Raw genomic sequence first — 17,906 nt, 5'->3', positions numbered from 1 at the left:
CAGATGTTGGGTATGGGCACCTGTACGAGAGTCAACATGCCACCTGCTGTGGTTAACAGTATGGTGCTCATAGCCTAAATTTGGGAGTACACGATAGGCCCGCCATTCATCACTTATCACTGAGGAACCAATCTGGACATGAAGGGTAATCACAGGAACAAGATGTCTTCGAGATCTTTTCTCCACAAGTCGCAAGATAGGTCTTGTTTTCCCTCGATGTTTCATGCCCAGCATTCCAAAGACCCACTTTCTTCTTTTCCATCCCCCAGCCATTCTTCCTCTCCCCTACTGATGCAGAAACAAAAAAATGAACACAAATGACTAAAAGATACTATGAAAGCTTGATAAATATATAGATGTAATATAAAATTACATCTATATATGTATATATATGTGACTCTCATCAATCACAACAAACTCCCTTCGGCCACCAATCTGTTGACCTGTACGACGTCTCAATCTTTGAACTGCAGCCACACATACCCTCCTTATTTTTCTGGGCATTTTACTAAGTGTTGTTGTGCTGCCTGCAATGGTGTCATCTATCATGTCGATTTGACGTAATCGCAGACCCTGAGAAAATCTTCAGAGAAAAAAAAACATCCTTACGAAGAGTAATTTAAATCTATTTTGTTATTGTTTTCTGTAGTGTTTAAGCTCATCAGTAGATAAATTGCATCCAGCGTTGAACTGAGACTTTAGAACGGCTGAAAAGGGACTTGTGTCTGACAGAGCTTTGTTTGATGTGTCCACCATGTGCTGCTCCACCACAGATCCTATTTTCAAAATCGTAACATGAAATATGTTTAATTATATGCAACAAGTATTTGTTTAAACTAAACTTAATGTGCACTTGCTGACAAATTTTGTCATTCCTTGTTTTGTTATAACTTTATCCTTCAATTTACCATGTGTCTTTTTATCAAATAAGAAAAAAGTGATAAAAGGGACTGTGTATTTGTAATGTTAATGACAAGTCTTTAAGGTGATAATCGGACCTCACTTGCTTTAATTTGCCAGACAATTACATGTTATGTTAATCGACTTTAGTTAAAATAGGCTACTGATTTTTCTTTTTTTATGACAGTATGTATGTACGTACAAGTCTTTGTTAATGAGACCACACACAGGGGCTTAGTGCCCGTTAATGCTGCTTTCATCCCCCTTGTCCAGGCTACTCCATGCAGTAACATGAGAGGAGGGTAAGGTCAGGTTTAGCAGGGATGGAACATGGTAAAGAGGTTCCTTGTTAGCTCTGTTTTAAGGAGAATTTTGGTGTGAAAACAAATAATACTAATGAATTTTACAGTAAGTGTGTCACTTTGTATGGAGTTGAGTCTAAAAACATAATATGAAAATTAAAATAGATATGTTACCAAGCATATTGGTCTCTGTTGTTCACCCTTTTCTGCTGGCAGACTTTGCATTTTATTTTTCTTTTAAGTAGCTTTTTCCTCTGAAGATATTTTATAAGCTTCAGTGGGCCTCTTTTCGAAATCTCCTCGTTAATTCGTTTTTTCAGTCGCGTGAGATTTCCCATTTTTTTTGCCAATGTTTGTTATTAAGCCAACAGAGGAAGCCGCGCTTTTGCTGCTTCCTGCTTCCTACATGACCAATAGGAGACCGCGATGCTGTGCCCTCTCACCTGTAGGTCATAATCAAGCTGGAGCAATGGCTTCCTCTATGAACACGAAAACCCCAGACCGATCTACCGGCATGCGAACCCGGGCAAAAAGGGGGAATAATAACGTGGACAAGATGGATGTTCGTGTTACCAATTCAATTCAATTCAATTTTATTTATATAGCGCCAAATCACAACAAAAGTCGCCTCAAGGCGCTTCATAGATACAGAGAAAAACCCAACAATCATATGACCCCCTACCAGTGGTGAGGATTTTTTTTAACCTCATTGTATTAGCTTATTTCATTGCTAACACCCACCGCCTATTAGCAGGTAGCTTTTTGCTAGCTGCTATTAGGCGATTAGCTTAGCTTAGCTTTTAGTTACATTTAAGCTTTAAACATCAGTAAAAACACTGTTCAGTTTATTTTATTAGTCGTTTCTTGGCTCAAGAATTAAAGGATGGATTATCGCCTTTGGTGTTACTCTGGGCTGTAACTTTCTGTAATTTAGTTTGTCAGTCCTTCTCCAGCTATTTTGCAGCATGTCTATGCTGTCTATATATATTCACAATAAATGCTCTACATTGTACAATCTAATGCACTATGTTTGAAATACGTTAATATATAATTATAGTCAAATTGGGCAGTTTGTAAATACATAACTAAATAGTTTGTAATGCCACCATTGTAGGCTATTTATCAATCACTGTAATGCTTTTACTGTTATTTAAATTCTACAAAGTGTACATTAGTATTATTATTGTATTTGTTTTATTAATTTTATTTATAGCCAAGTCTCATTTTGTTTTTAATTTTCTCTGGGTGTGACTGTTGCACAGCTGGCAGACAGAAGAAAATCACAAGAGTTGTAAGATGAGGCTAGCGTGGCAAAAGGATAAGATTGATGAGCTCGTCAAAGAAAGAGACTATCTAAAGGAGCAATTAGCAGCATGTAAGTCCACTCTTAAAAACATTACATAGCTTGTCACATTCCTCTGCGTGAGCACTTACATAAGCATTCTGTTGAGTAATTTTGTCTGTGTTGTCTTTTTAACTGTTTTACCAGCTCTCTCAAAGGAACCCACAAGTTTTGACCAGGATTCCAGTGAGGTATTGAGCATATCTTCACTGTCCTCTGATGGGTCTTTTGATAAGAGTTCTGACTCCTCCATGAGCACAACTTCATCAGATACCGACAGGAAGAAGAGGAAGAGGGGCAAAGCAAAAAAGCACAAGAAGTCAAAGAAACATGACCAAAAACCAAGAACAAGAGGTAAAGTGATTAACTCAACAGTTTGATTTTGCATGCGGTGTGTTACGTTACTACACTATAACATTACATCAATGATTATGTTCTCTCAATTGCAGTCCAGAATCCTAAGCACGTGGTCACCTGGTATAACAAGATTTTGAGGCTGTTCAAAAGAGGAGGCACCATGTCTGCTGCCTTTAAACGTCTGGGAGTGGACCGGGACACGATTGTGGCAACTGCTCCAATTGCTGAGCTATACATTGTTGCACCTGAGAGGTTTTAAAGCATTAGAAAAAAACAAGCAGGGACAGAAACGTTCATTGTTTGCTACACAGCGTGCTGCAGCAAGCAGTGCAGATCCAGAAACAGGAAAAATTCAAAGCATATAGTTCAAGTTCAAGTTCAAGGTTCTTTATTTGTCACATGCATAGTTATACAAGTATAACACACAGTGAAATGTAGCCTGACACGCTCCTCGACATGTGCAAAAATGGGGGGGGGGGGTAGAGGAAGAACATTATATATATATATATATATATATATATATATATATATATATAGTATATACATTGGGTGAATGTGCAGTAGTAGCAGCAAGCAGGTGAATTCTGTACATTAATATGAATAGACATCTGACTATTTTACAGGATAGACAATATAAACATATTTCAAATTAAAGGAATTTGAAATGTACATTGTGCCTGGTTTAGAGTGTCTGGAAGAGAGTCCTGTCTCAGTCAATTATAGATGATGTGAGAGGGCGGGTGTGTGTGTGTTTAGGGCCCGGATGGCTTGGGGATAGAAGCTCCTCTTGAGTCTCTCTGTCCTTGCCCGGATGATGTGGAACCTTCTACCAGATTGCAGAAGTTGGAACAGTTTGTTGCCAGGATGGGACGGGTCCTTCAGTATCTGCGCTGCTCTAGTCCGGCATCTCCTGGTGTAGGTGTCCTGAAGCGGGGGGAGAGCAATCCTGCAGCAGCGTTCTGCTGTACGGATCACTCTCTGGAGAGCTTTTTGGTCCTTCACACAGCTGTTCCCAAACCAGGATGTCATGTTCTGTGTGAGGATGCTCTCCACAGCGCCTGTATAGAAAATCCTGAGGATCTTTGGAGAGACCCTGAACTTCCTCAGTTGTCGTAGGTGGTACAGGCGCTGCCTAGCCTTTTTGGTCTGGACCTGAATGTGGGCAGCCCATGTCAGGTCTGAGGAGATGTGGACACCAAGATACTTGAAGGACTGCACCCTCTCCACTGGAGCTCCATTGATGATAATGGGCTTTTAGTCTCTGTGCTGACCCCTTCTGAAGTCCACCACCAGCTCCTTGGTCTTGCCGACGTTCAGCTGGAGGTGGTTGTCCTGGCACCATGATGCCAGATTCTTCACTTCATCCATGTAGGCCGCCTCATCGTTGTTGGAGATGGCGCCCAACACCACTGTGTCGTCAGCAAACTTCACAATGGTGTTGGAGCCATGGGTGGCCACACAGTCTGAAGTGTAGAGGGAGTAGAGCAGTGGCGAGAGGACACATCCCTGAGGTGCTCCTGTGTTGATGGTGATGCTGTTAGAGACGCATCTACCCACCCTCACCACCTGAGTTCTGCCAGTGAGGAAGTCCAACACCCACGCACACAGACGGCTGTTGAGTCCCAGATCCCTGAGCTTTGTGAACAGTCTGCAGGGCACTATTGTGTTAAACGCTGAACTGTAATCAACAAACAGCATTCGCACATAGTTACCCTGTTTCTTGTCCACGTGGCTGAGAGTGGTGTGTAGGACGTGGGCGATGGCATCCTCTGTGGATCTGTTGGATCGGTAGGCGAACTGCAGCGGATCTGTGGTGTCTGGGATGGAGGAGGAGATGATGTTCTTCAGCAGCCTCTCAAACACCTTCATTACTACCGAGGTCAGTGCAACTGGCCGGTAATCGTTCAGGGATGAGGGTTTGCTGTTCTTGGGCACAGGGATGATGGTGGATCTTTTGAAGCATGTGGGGACCACAGACTTCGCCAGGGACTCGTTGAAGATGTAAGTGAACACACCTGCTAGCTGGTCAGCACAGCAGACGGCCGGTGATGCCGTCTGGCCCCGCCGCTTTCCTTGTGTTCACTCTCCTCAATGCCGCTCGGACGTCATGCTCCGCGATGCTGGTCACCGGTCTCTCGCTGATGACGTCACTGTCCTCGGTATTCAGGCGGTAGATAGCATTAGCCGCCTGGCTAACCTCGAAACGGGCGTAGAACTGATTCAGCTCGTTGGTGAATGCAGAGTTGGCGTTGATCGGCGCAGTGTCCCTGGCTTTGTAGTCCGTAATGGTGCGTAGTCCCTGCCACATACTCCGTGTGTCGCCCTGGTGGAAGCGGGACTCCACACGTTCCCGGTACCGGCGTTTGGCATCTCTCACCGCGCACCGCGCGCCGTATGAGGCCGCTTTGTAGGCGCTCATATCGCCAGTGGCGAGACCCGCGTTGTAGGAGGCGGTCCTGCCGTTTACTGCAGTGCGGATCGATCTGTCCATCCACGGTTTCTGGTTTGGGAATGTGGTGACTCTCGCAGTGGGGATAATCTCCTCCGCTAGCATATTGACGAAGCATACTGCTACTTCCGTAAACTCGTTGATGTCGACTGCGCATGCTCTGAACATGTCCCAGTCGACGTCGTTGAGTGCGTCCTGTAGCGTAGCTTCTGATTGGGCAGTCCACCGTTTTACCTCCCTCGTGGTTACGTCTTCCCTCCGTATGTTTTGTTTATACTGGGGAATGAGGAAGATGGCGTTGTTCTGTCCGCGCGGAGCACAAAGAATGAATCCGACGGAGTTACGGCCTGGTCCGGCACGGTGGGGGTCAGCCATGTCTCCGTGAAGCACAGAATGTTGCAGTCCCTCATGTCACGTTGGAAGGTGACCCTTGCTCTTAGGTCATCAAGCTTGTTCTCCATGGATTGTACATTGGCCAGTAGGATACTGGGCAGTGGTGCGCGATGCGCCTGCTGTCTCAGTCTGTTCCTAATGCCAGCGCGTTTCCCCCGGCGCTTCTTTGTTCTGCGCCTCGGATGAGCGGCCCGTCCTTTGTTGTTCTCCGCACCGCGTAGAATCTCTGGCGGCCAGGAAGGGTCGGGTTTAAAAGTGTCCAAGATTAGATGTGCAACCTTGTCACCGATGTTTACAAGTGATCCGCTGTCGTATACTATAAGACTAGAGGATTTTGGGATGTAAACCAGAGCAAAAAATAAGTAAAAAACAAGAAAAGTGGATAGTCGGAGCGGAGCGGTCAGGAAGGCGTCTGGACGTGGCCGCGCCATCTTGAAGAAGATAGGTCTAGATAGGTCTAAGAAGATATACGTCTTCAGGGAAGTTGCTTCCTCTTAAAACAAAGAAAGATTAGATTTTTGTTGATTTACATGGTGAAACGTGGTGAGAGTCCACCATTGTTAACAGCTTAAAAAAAAAGACAAGTTATATATTCCAGTTGATTGGTCAATTGTTTGTAAAAAGAAAAAATGACACACTTGATTTTTGTTTTTTATATGTTTTATTATTATTTTACTGTTATAAATTCTGCAGTTTTACTTTAATGATCACACGTGATACACTTCATGTAAAGAGCTACAGGTCGTATAGTTTGCATCCAGCTGTGTTCTGTATTACTTCAAATATTGGCTGATAGTTTATGACACTGTTTTTATTTTTGTATCAACATTTGTGTGTCAAATCTGTAAGCATTGTTCTGATGTTTTTGTGATTGGCATCTTAAAAATACAGTGCGTTCTGGATCTACCCTGTGTGTTGTTTTTTGTTACACTGCATTTTAAAAACTTTCACATCTATAAATAGGTTGTAAGGTATATATGGTCCCCACTTTAGATGAGGTCACTCAAAATACTTTACTAACAAGTAGCAAATGGTTTGTAACTTCTTAAATAAGTTTGTTAAGGTATTTATGAGTATTTATAGATAATCTATCGAAAAAGAAGTTGGTCGATAGTAGTGATGGGATTTCCGGCTCTTTTTAGAGAACCGGCTCTTTCGGCTCCGAACCGGCTCTTCAGGTTGTTTTGTTGCTTTAATTAATTTATTATTAACAATAATATAAAATTATGCACAAAAGGAATTACTAACGTAAAAAAAAGTGGTTTTATTTATATATGTTTATATATAAATATATGCGGTGGCCCCTAGAGACAAAACACGAACAAACTCCAAAACACATTTCTAGCGTTAACTGAACTTCCAAAGCAGAGCTACCGAGATCACTTAAATTACACAATTGAAAGCATATGTGTATTGTTTGTGTATTTATACACAAGCATTCATATATAGTCAAATAATTTTAAAAAATGTTCATTCACCTGTTACTACCACACACCAAATCCGGTTGTTGGTACTTGCTGGCTTGTGTAGCCACGAGGTAACAAAAGCTCAACACTGCGCCCAGCATCCTGGAGCACTTCTGTTGTGTTTTGTACGTTTTTTGAGTCTTTACGTGCTTCAGGGTTCGTACGTGATTTGGAGTTTGTACGTGCTTTGTCTCTAGCGGCCACCGTAAATATACTTTTATTTATTTCACTCCACATAAAATGTAATAAATAAATCATATAATACCAAAACCAACTATTCACATTTCAACTTTTAACTATTTAAATTTTCAGCTTTTACCTTTTACAAATTTAAAGTGAAACAACACAAAACACTGCAAACCACAACACAATTAAATATAAATTAAAATATGAAAACAAAAAGAACATGCACATTTTCTGTCATATGGGCCTGCATGAATAAACTTTCTGAATCATTTATCATCTGCAACTGAAAATAGTTGTGGATGATTACTATACCTTTCTAATGTGTCGTTGTTGTCCCTGGCTCTCTTTCTCTCTCTCTCTCCCGCTCTGTTCCTGTGCTACTGAGTGTAACTACTGCCCCTCTATGGGCTCAAAATGTGGTCATAAATATTTTGTACTTGTAAATCAGGATTTGTATGTGTAAAAAGAATTTGTGTGTGCGTAAAAAAAATTTGTGTGTGGACTTAGCCACTCTAAGAGCCGTTTCGTTCGCGAACGACACATCACTACTTCTTAGCAGGGCGGAGCTATGAGCTAGAAAAATCCAGGCAGACACCCTGTGTCTGTCCAACCAATCAGAGAGCTCCTTACATCCCACGGTGTGGCTAATTTGAATAGCAGCAGGATTTTTAAAATGAAGTGGTTAATCCAACAGCTAATCCAAAAGTTAATCCCTGAGCGAACAGGAAAGGGAAATGGATTTTGAAATGAGGAGTGGAATCGATATTTTAAAAAGCATTTTGAAAATCACTTTATTAAAGTGGAATTCAAAAATGAATTTACAAATGCAGATTTTATTCTACAATTCATTATTTAAGCACAGAATGCTTTATTTCGATGCGCGTGGCTCTTGTGGTCCTCCGTACTCATAGAGGATTCCTCTTGAACAAATGACAGACACACAAGGGTAAGGCAAAAATGACATGCCTAACAATGTTTACAAATATGGACACACACTCACAGAAATGCAGTGACACATAACCAGAGGTGGAAAGTAACGAATTACATTTACTTGCGTTACTGTAATTGAGTAGTTTTTTTGTGTATTTGTCCTTTTTAAAGTCATTTTTCAAGTTTGTAATTTTACTTTTACTTAGTATATTTTTAAAAAAGTATTGTAGTTCGTTACGTTTTCAATCACACCCGTTACTGAGTAAATAAAAAAAAACAAAAACATTGCGCTTCGGAAATACTGCAGGGAATGATGGGTAGTAGAACAAATTGGCGCTAAGGTCACGTTAAAGATGGAGTCTGACATCGGTGTTACGGATCCAGTGAAAAAAGAAACCCCCTCGAATTCTGCTGACCCTGAACTCGAAGAAACGGATGTGAACCCCTGGCCGTATTTAAGGGACCATTTCGGCTGCAAGTGCAAGAAAGGCAACAGCTTTATTATGCAGTGTAAGCTGTGTTTGCCCAGAGAGACCGAGTTAGCAGCTTTTAAAAATTCCACATCAAACCTGCGCAAGCATGTAGAGGTAAGTTAAATACAACTCGTACCGTTATGGTAGCAAAAAGGCTGTGTTCAAATTAATCACATTACGTTAAGATATCGGTGAAGAACACAGATAACGTTGGTTGGTACTAGCAACTTGCTGTAATCGGGCACGTTGTTGTCCACGCGACTTACATTTTTTTTACTGGGTTGGTAAATTGCCAAAAGAAAATGTGTTTACCTACGTTTTTCCTGTTTGTTAATAATAATAATTTATTTAAAAAAATAGTTAAATTAAAGACAGAAGCAGCTACTTTCTTACTTAACCCACATATGTTCACACTGCAGGCAAAAGAATAACAGTCCATCAGATGGACACGAATAGAGCGTCAGGTTTACATGTAAAGTCAATGGAAAAGCGCGATGACCCGCGATTGCGGCTCCCACGAAAATTCGGAAGCAGATTTGCGTCGCGAAAACGCGAAAACGCCTGAAACGCGCGTCAGTCTAGCGCGTTTGGAGCGTTTGACTCGCCAAAAAAACCACGCGCGTGAGTTTTTGTGTTGCATTTTGTGCATACGCGCGTTACGCGTCTACCGCTCGAGTTGGAAAAATCTGAACTCCAGCGTCAAATCGCGCCGCGACAACCAATCAGGAGCCTGGTGACGTGGCTGTGACCTAGGTCAAAGGGGCAGATCCAGCCAAAGCCCTTCATTCTTCAATGGAAGGAAGGCTAATCAGCACCGTAGCAAACAACCTGGAGCTGTACGACACCAGCTGCTTTCTGTACCTAGACAGGAATATAAAGGACGAGCTTGGAGGAAGATATGTGAAGAGATCGGGCAACCTGGTAAGTTCATTCATTTCTCTTTTGAAAGTTTTCACTGACCCGGGGAAGCCGCACAAAAGCTAGCAAGCCACCGCTATTTTCCCACTGACGTACAAATACCGTTCTGCTTTTATGCATGTTGTCATATAGGAATATATTTTGTTTATTAATAAACAGCACACAGTGGTCCCGCTGTTCATCCGCCACTGCTTCGCTTTTTCGCTGATTTTCTTTTTCTTTTTTCTTTTGCACCGTACAGCATTGCATTCTGCAGCCTGATTGACAAATCTCCTCCGTGTCGTGTCTCCTGCGCTTGCCAAATTTATCACGTTTGGTTTTGATAACCATCACATCCAATAGAAAAAACAGCACAAAAACACCCATAACTATGAGCCTCATTCGGAAATAGACACCTGCACCGCGAGGGAAAAGGCGCACGAAAGTGGCAGGCAGGTGAAGACAAACCGCGGCATAATAATACTTTTACGTTTATCTACAAAGGTTTGCACTTTGAGAATCAATTGTGAGAACTGTGACCAATGTTCATGTGTGTGGGGAAAACAGTGTATAAAGTGCGTGGCCAGGGGCTAGTTATTCTGAGAACCCCTGCAATAAATGAGGACCACTGTATATACTTAATCTGATTATATTCAACATGTTAACATTTAATACTGTATTGATAGAGCCAACTGATTCTGCAGCAGAGCGTCCCCTGTTGCTTCTCCTGGCTCCCCAGTCCCTGAGCTCCTGCTGCTGCACCCACAGGTATGTACAGCAGCACTGATACCTTTTTAGTCGGTGGGATTGCCTTGTGATCACCTTTACTAAATATCTACAACCAATCTGATTAGATCCTGTTTTTGTTTTGTTTTCTTCAATGTTAAAATTAAAATCTAGTAGCAGCCTTCTCATTTCTTTGTGTTTTGTGCTGTTTTACAGGCCCACAGAGGAGGACAGCTCCGAGGCAGATGAGGGACGGGTCCCAGGACGGTCCATCGGCGGTGGAGCTGGCCATCCTGGTGTCCCTGAAGAGGCCACACCAGTCTCCAATGGAGCATTTCCTCCTCAGCCTTGTTCCTGCTCTGGAGAGCAGCTGGGTCCTTTTTATTCCTGTCTCTCTGTAAATACTTATATTTTATATATTTATGTTTAATGTTTTTCAGTTTGAGAATTTTAATATTATTTCAAATAAATTTTTATAATGACTAATGTCTCAGTTCTACTACACAGCAAATGTTGGCACACGACTTGACACATGTAGAATTTATTTCATATTATACTAATGACAAAATATACTAATACAGTGGGATGCAAAAGTTTGGGCAACCTTGTTAATAGCCATTATTTTCCTGTATAAATCGTTGGTTGTTACAATAAAAAATGTCAGTTAAATATATCATACAGGAGACACACACAGTGATATTTGAGAAGTGAAAAGAAGTTTACTGGATTTACAGAAAGTGTGCAATAATTGTTTAAACAAAATCAAGCAGGTGCATAAATTTGGGCACCACAAAAAAAGAAATGGAATAAATATTTAGTGTATATCAATGTGTGTGTCTCCTATATGATATATGGGGTGCCTTTGTCTGGACGTGCTTCCCATCCAGAGCTCCACAGCACAGAGGGAAGTTCCAGCGCTCCTGGAATCCCTCTGTGATGGAGCGCCAGTCTCCAGGTGAAGGCACAGCCATGAAGTCGTCCACTAGACAGTCCCAGATGGCCGTCGCTACCTGGGGGGTGATCTGGCTCACCGTGGACACACCGACTCTGCAACTGAACGCTTGGTCGTGAAGGAGTCCCCGGTGGCAAGGAACCTGGACAAAATTGTTCAAAATCAGTATTATGTGTACTGCAGTTACAAAATACATTATTCAAATTCCAAAATACTTTTGTGATGTCAGATTTAAATCACAAAACTTAAATCTTACATAAAACATTTTGTAATTATAAGGATAATTACAAAATGTATATTAGATAATATCTAAAACAGTTGTGTTTTGTTTTAACTTTAACATATAATTTGATTGGTAGCAACTTTTGCCACTACAGTGAGCCAATCACTCATAATTCCTAAACATGTCAATCAGGTAGGAATGAAGTAAGACATTAATAGAAATGAAGAGTTGTATGTTGACATGTAGCCCTTTCCTTGCTTAAATCATTAATATTTTTGAAAAATTAATCTGTGATAAGACAGCTTATCAAGATAGAACCATGTAACTAAAGATGAACCAAACTGTTCAGTTTTATCTAACTCTGTTTTAATAAAGGCTGGTGACCCCTGTTATAGAGTCTGACAGCTGCAGGGATTATATACAAATATTCAACTATCCCAGAATTAAACCAGGTCTAAATAAAAAGGAGTGAGTATCACTACAAAGGTTAACTCAGTGGTCCTAATGCTACAGTTTGATATCAGCAAACACCGAGCGCATACATTGATGTGACACCACAGCCATGCTATCATTCAAACACTGATAACAGCATAAATCGAATTAAATCGGGACTTGATGAGAGCTTCTGAGTATCACTAGAAATATTATAAACAGTCGTCTCCGTACCACAGTTTGCTTTCAATAAACACCGAGAGCATTCACTGTTAGCATAGCACATCCATGTTAGCAGTGTCTAAATGGATGGTTTAGCATATATTAGCACAGGTATCAATAAAGGACTACTGTATTAAATACTTTTACTAACCTCAGGCAGATGGACAGGCGCTCTGCAGGTGGGATTGAGCGCCTGTAATTGGTGTCTAGGCGGGCGATGCTGGGAAGATTTGCTTCACCATATTTTCTAGTCTTTGGCTTAGAATGAAGTTGGTTTGGAAACATATTCAGTGATGCTTCATCTCCTGCTTTGCGTTTGTGTGGGCGCTAGCAGTGTCCAAGCCTTGTTTCCCCCCCCCCCTTTTCATGCCGCGCCCCCCCTGCAATGGCTCTGCGCCCCCCCTAGGGGGCGGGCCCCACACTTTGGGAAGGTCTGGATTAGTCAAAGACAGCTGACTTCTGTTACTTGTTAATTAGCACTTGCAACCTCCCGTTAACTAGCCTGTTACTGTCCAAAAAAAAAAAAACACGAGGTATATTGGTATAATTTACCAGCGGTAGCTATGTAATGCATTGATGTCTTATTAGGGACGTCAAAAAACTTTCTCTCAAACTTAACACTGGCCTGCCTGCCTCAGCTGCCTTCGAGCGTCTCTTTAGCTGTGCTGGACTACTGTTCACTGCAAAGTGAGCAAGGATGAACTCTACTAACTTTGAAAATCAACTGCTCCTCAAAATGAACAGGAAGTTCAGAGAGTAACACTCTAGGATGGATACAAAGGAACTTTAATCTAGAGGTACAGTAGGGCAGGGCCAAGTTTAAAAAATTAAAAAAGATTTTTAAAGCAGCTGCCGTTCAGTTCAGGACTTGTTCTCTTATTTGACAGTTTAGAACACATTCTCATGTGAAAGAATGATGTGGTTTTGTATTGAAAACACTGTGATACCTGACAGTTTGCTTGATTGGTTTGGTGACCATTATCCATTTTCATGTATAGACTTGCAGTTTAACTGCCACTGCACTTTAATTTGTAAAGTTTTTCTTTTCACTAAAAAAGAACTACTTTGAGATTTATATCCCACTGTCTTTTTTTGCACTACTCAGAAGCGGCTGTCCTCCTGCTGACAGAAAAGTAACTATGTAACTTTTACTCTGAGTACATTTTAAATGAGCTACTTTTTACTTTTACTTGAGTAAATTTTTAGACAGGTAATAGTACTTTTACTTGAGTAAAATATTTTAGTACTCTTTCCACCTCTGCACATAACCCATATCCAGAAACAATGTTTACAAACATGGATGCAAACATAAACACAGACATAGAGACAGACACACACAAGGGCACACAGAGACACACACAGAGTATGGAGTGTCCTGTGTGTTTCTATGCCAGTCAGTCTGAATCTGCTCCATTTGAATCCACTGATGAAATGCTGCCCCCAAACAATACAAATTGGGTCTCTCTCTCTCTCACACACACACACAGACACACACACACACAGACACACACACACAGACAGCAGGTATTCTGAAAATATTCAGTTTTTTTCATTTGAGATTCTTGAGTTTAGACATTTAAAATACATAATTCCACTCTTCCAGTGATTTAAAGAATATGAGCTAGTAGTATTCATTCAGATTCTGTTCTAGCTCTAAAATGTCTTTTGCAATTAGACAGTTTGTCTTATGTACGTTTTCAAGCTGTTCAGCTAGTTTCCAGGTTCTTCTGTGTGAATTTCAGTTCTGCGCTTTGGCTGTCAGGTGAATGTTTCGGTGTATTTCAGCCCATTAAACATGTTTTTCACCAAAGATTTCAGCAATTATAAAAATTCAACTCAAACTATTCGGCTATTAGCATTCACACTGCATTTTCTACAGGAAATGCATTTTATATACCAGTTTCAGTTACTGTTGTTCATATGTTAACAGAATAAGTTCAAATTGTATTAAAAATAATACCATCAATTATGTTACTGGACTACACTTACTGGACTTAGTAAGTGTTAGTTAGGAAGTATTTTGAGAACCATAAGAGATTCTTACAAATGTTTGAAATAAAAAAATCTTTAATATAGCTGGAGACTCATGTAGAAATATGAATGAGTTTATACAATTTGATTTCTGCTATGGTGTGCTGTGACAGGCAGGTTGTAGGATCCAAACACAGGACTCTTACGTGGAATGAAACTTAAATCTGCAGTTTTTATTGCTGGAAAAACGTTTTCATTAGAGATAAACGTCACAAAAAACAAACCAAAAACTCAAAACTCATAGAAACTCAACTGGACTCAAGAAACTAAGAAACAAGAACTAGAAAAACAAATCAGGAATTATGAACAAGAATTAAGTAAAGAACACGAAGGGGAAAAAACACCCAGCCCACTGAAAACCAAAGAAAACCCAAAAACATGAACAACAATCATCAAGGAACATATTTACATATTTACAGTTACTGGAACACCAATACTGGGTTGCAGACAATTTCAGTTTCAGTGTAAGTCAGTGTCTTTTGGGCTGCAACAGCAGCAGAACAGACTATTCAGTCTTTTGAAGAAGCTCTTTTTCTTCTTCTTCTTATTGATCTGAAGGTCTTTGCACTTAATACTGGATTCAGGTTCAGGAAAAGGTTCCTCACAGGGAACATCGGGAACTTTCGAAAGAGATCCTTTGATCTTATAATCTTCGCCTTTAACACTGGATTCGGACTCAGCAAAGGGTTCCTCACAGGGAACGTCAGCCACTGCCACACTTTCTGAAAGAGGTCCTTCACTCGTAAGGTCTTCAGCCTTCAGAATAGATGAACTTTCAGCAAGAAATTCCTCACAGGGAACGTCAGGCTCTGGAAGACTTTCTGAAAAACATCCTTCAGCTGGTGGAACATTTGCCATTGAAAGACCGTCAGAGGAACGCTCTCCATTTGTGTTCTTCACATCAGGAAGACTTGAAGGGGGCTCAAAGATTTCAGATATCCGGACCAGTGCTACATCAGCAATGGTCTTCCTCGATCACTACCTCCTGCGCGGTGAGCAGTTTGCTGTTATGCTGTTCCTGCTTCTTCTCTTTTAGGATTTCAATGTAATCCTTCACCACGCTCAGGAGTTTAGGTGCTCTGTAGAAAAACATTATAAGAGTTATCTTTTAAACATATTCAAAGCATCACTTAAATATTGAAACACTGTAGCTGGACTGTTAACCCTGTAATGCCCTTTGTATCATACTTGATACATGAGTTTCTGTGACTTCTATCTCATCAACATGATCAGTACTTGCCATAATTTCAAAATGTTATGGACAAAACTCTTTTTTTTGTCTAACGTTGACATCGTTGTTAACAAAAAGTTGCCAAAAACACCCAATGTATCAAATTCGATACAAAAATTTAATAAATACATAATAAAAGTATATCATACACAACATGGCATAGCAAAAACAAATTTGTGGCTTTTGTTTAAAGGGTTAATAAAGATCTCAGTTCCAAAAAAATCTGAATTTTCGGGCTATTTTTTGATGGGTTGGGTTAGGGCTGTGTGATATGACCAAAATCTCATATCCCGATATAAGACATCTATCGTCCGATAACGATATAAATCACAAAAATGTAACATTTTCTGTAACTTCTGTGAATCTCGGGCAGCTCGACTTGCGTGAAGTGTTTCCAGCTGGGCGTCGTGTAGCTGGAGTCGAGTGTTTTAACCGATGCATGAAACGATACATTTTTAGACATAAGTTGTAACGGCCGCCGTTTTCTTTGTGAGTATTTATTACACGGCGTGCTGCGGGGAAAAGCCTGTTCTAACATTTGAGTCTAAGGTTTATTTTTTTAGCACCTGGCGGCTCGTTTTTAATTCTCATCCGGAAACACTCTGCATCTTTCACGTGATTCAGTTTATTTTGAAAAGTCTCAACAGGATCTTGAGCTTTATTGTGAAAGGTTTATGTGGAAAATAAACAAGCGGACACGCCGTAGTTTTACCGTAGTTGTTGCTAACGACAACGCATAAAAACAAGCGCTTGTCTGTCTGTAGTGCGGTTATATTAAATATAAGAGAAAGAGAGAACTTTAATAAATTAATAATAACCACTACAGTGACCATCAGAACCATGAAAAAATATTGCCGTAAACAGTTTATTTTGCGACACCACGAAACAAACGATAGCGTAAAATGAAACGACAGATGTTTTTATATCGTCATCCGATATATATCGTTATATCGAACAGCCCTAGGTTGGGTCTTACAGGGTTAATAACTGTACATTACATGTGACTCACTGAAATTTAGGAGGTACGGCCTCTGGGAACTGAAGAAGCATTCTGGCTTGAAATTCAACGTCCCTCATTTTATTGATGACATTCACCGCCCACACCTGAAACAGAAAACACATTTACAGTGCGCTTATGTTTAAAGGTTATGTGAACATAATGAAAAAAAGAAATTTCCAAAGTCTTGTGAGTTTTCTCGTCTTACCAGCCTTAGAAGAGGTTTGGCTTCCTCTTCTTTAAAATCCTCTAATTCAAACTCCCACAGCCTTCAAAAGAAAAAAATACAGAGGTTTTCTCTCAGCATTTACACGTCATCACAAACAGACTTTCAGGTGTGACAGTAACTCACTGCTCTCTGAGTGTCTCCCTGCTCTTCTCCACCAAAAGATCTCTCAGATCTTCAGCAGTGAGGTTCGGTGGAATTAGATCTTCCTGCTGAAGTCTGAGAAACTCCGTCATAATCGCAATCTAAAAGTAAAGGAGACATTTAATCACCACCACTCTCAGGTCCTCAGAAATGACCTGATATTTTCTGTCAGCTTTGGTTTGCATGAATCTGGGTCTAACCTGAGTCCTGTAGCCCGGAAGATGCCAGCAGATCTTTACAGCTGTTTCATTCAATTCAATTCAATTCAATTCAATTTTATTTATATAGCGCCAAATCACAACAAAAGTCGCCTCAAGGCGCTTCATAGATACAGAGAAAAACCCAACAATCATATGACCCCCTATGAGCAAGCACTTTGGCGACAGTGGGAAGGAAAAACTCCCTTTTAACAGGAAGAAACCTCCGGCAGAACCAGGCTCAGGGAGGGGCGGGGCCATCTGCTGCGACCGGTTGGGGTGAGAGAAGGAAGACAGGATAAAAGACATGCTGTGGAAGAGAGACAGAGGTTAATAACAGATATGATTCAATGCATTTCATAAATCAATGTGTTGAACAACACCTGTCAAAGAAATAGCAATTTAGTCATTGTTACTTAAAATGATTCTCAGTTTGTCAACTTTTAAAACGACATCAAATTCTTCATATTATTGAAATGCAGTAAAAGCAAAAACTTCACATACCCTGATAGGTTTATAGATTCCTTGACTTGATTCCATTTAGACATTTTCAAATCACAGTCAGGAAGAAAAACTTTTAACTGCTCTCCAACGATGGCGTACGGGGGGATCTGGACCTGAAAATGCTCTCAGCTCGGTGGTCTTGCACAGATGAGCTCTTTTGACAGTCTGATGTTTATTTAGGAATGCAGAATTTCTTGAACAGTCACCATGGAAACTTGATGCAGCTTCATGTTATTAAATTAAAAGTTAACACTGTGTATTTTGCACTACATTCCACTAAACTTAATTTATCATATAAGTAAATAAAGTGTGGGTTAGGTCCCTCC

At 40.7% G+C, this 17,906-nt stretch overlaps 2 pseudogenes; one reads left to right on the top strand and one right to left on the bottom strand.

Moving 5' to 3' along the window:
• The first annotated feature begins 1,680 nt into the window (after positions 1-1,680).
• Positions 1,681-6,257, top strand: LOC146371276 (uncharacterized; annotated as a pseudogene).
• Positions 6,258-14,740: 8,483 nt separating this feature from the next.
• Positions 14,741-17,616, bottom strand: LOC146371275 (uncharacterized; annotated as a pseudogene).
• Between the last annotated feature and the right edge of the window lie 290 nt (positions 17,617-17,906).

The sequence above is a fragment of the Perissodus microlepis genome, chromosome 16 (genome assembly GCF_051167445.1).
Source record: "Perissodus microlepis isolate ML-2025 ecotype Zambia chromosome 16, ASM5116744v1, whole genome shotgun sequence".
In the NCBI taxonomy this organism is placed as follows: Eukaryota; Metazoa; Chordata; class Actinopteri; order Cichliformes; family Cichlidae; genus Perissodus; species Perissodus microlepis.
The sequence above is the reverse complement of the archived record's forward strand: the minus strand, read 5'-3'. Positions and strand labels throughout refer to the sequence as shown.